Raw genomic sequence first — 1,662 nt, 5'->3', positions numbered from 1 at the left:
ACGTAGCGCCCTTGTCCAAACCTACTATGGGCAAGGTGTATCTCATGAATATTAATTACACAAAATTGAGATCGGCGCCATGGTCCAGTCTGATTGGCTTAAAGACTGACGTTTGTACGCGGGTGGATGTCGGTTGGCGAATAGTGCTTGGCTTTTGAATATGAATTAGTGTACAATGGTTATATGAGCGGACGCTTCGGGTGGTTACCAAGCAACGTCAGCTAAAAACGTTTAATATTCATGTGCTCATCCTTCGTTGTAGTAGAATTCGCACACTACAAGGCGAGCAGCCGCGGCATCTGCTGGACATACACGGAACAGCGCACGTAATAACACAAAACATTTTATTATTATAAAAAGCTTACTTATACTGTTACTTTAAAGTAACAACAAAATCCACAGTTTGGGTAACAAAATAATTTACACTCATATAATGATATTTAAAGCCAGATCAATTAATTTAGATCAATCCTCGATTATATTCATTTAAATCTCTGCTGCATACAGTAGGTGAGGAATCACTGTCAAATTGGATCTTATTCTCTCATCACCTAGAAAATGGAACCACGCTCTAACTATAGTAATCACGTTTTTTTTGTAGTAAAACAATAGCAACCACAAATATGGTCTCAACACAATAATGGTGTGAATGGTAATACTAGTGTTGTAGTACTCGAGACCTGCCTTGAGACTGGCTTCAAGACCATTTTTTTGATGGTCTCGGTCTTGTCTTGGTCTCAGACTTAGTGGTCTTGGGATTTTATTTCAAGACCACAACTGTTGGAAAATACACTAAATTGCTGGTGCATTCTCTGATTTATGTGTTAACATCATTAATGTGATGGGATGTAAAGCTTCTGGCATTAAAATCAATCACTAACTTATTTGATTTCTTTTGTTACTGTTGTGCCGGTAAGAGATGAATATGAGATTGTCCTAAAATAAATCTGTTCAAAATTAATACAAAGGCCCAAAATATCTAAGATGTGTTTGCTAAAAAATGTGCTTGTATGGGATCTTGTTTATATACAGTATATTATAACATCTGACGTGATCTGAAAATGTGATGTTGATTTTATACAATCATTCAATAAACCAGGACTTGAAGTGATACTTCACCCAAAAATGAAAATTCTGTCATCATTTACTCACCTTCGAGTTGTTCCAAATTCTGATGAACACAGAGAAAGATATTTGGAAGAATGCTTATAACCAAACAGATAAACTCCCATAGTAGGAAAAATGACTTTATAATTTTTTTGTTCTGTTGAACACTTTATAAGCATTCTTCCAAATATCTTTCTCTGTGTTCATCAGAACAAAGGAATTTACACATTTGGAACAGAATTTGTAGCGTGTATCTTGTTTTACGCGTGAATAATTAATGAGACTAAAATCGCTCCATATTCTCAAAGCAACTGTCATTAAAATGGTCTGTGCCCGATGAAGACAATTAAACTGTAGGTGATGATTCATCTCATCTCATCAGGTGGATGGTTTGGGATGGGAAGCAAGTCCGCTAGCACCAGTCCAACAAGCTCAGTGCACAGCATGCCCACCCACCAGGCCAAACCCAACACTCTGGACACTTTTGCGGATCTGGGTAGCTTAGGAAGCAGTCTGGGAGGTAAAGGAAAAGTTTGTATAAACCTTTGTGTCAAT

This window comes from Triplophysa rosa, linkage group LG17, assembly GCF_024868665.1.
Source record: "Triplophysa rosa linkage group LG17, Trosa_1v2, whole genome shotgun sequence".
In the NCBI taxonomy this organism is placed as follows: domain Eukaryota; kingdom Metazoa; phylum Chordata; class Actinopteri; order Cypriniformes; family Nemacheilidae; genus Triplophysa; species Triplophysa rosa.
Note: the sequence above shows the minus strand (reverse complement) of the source record.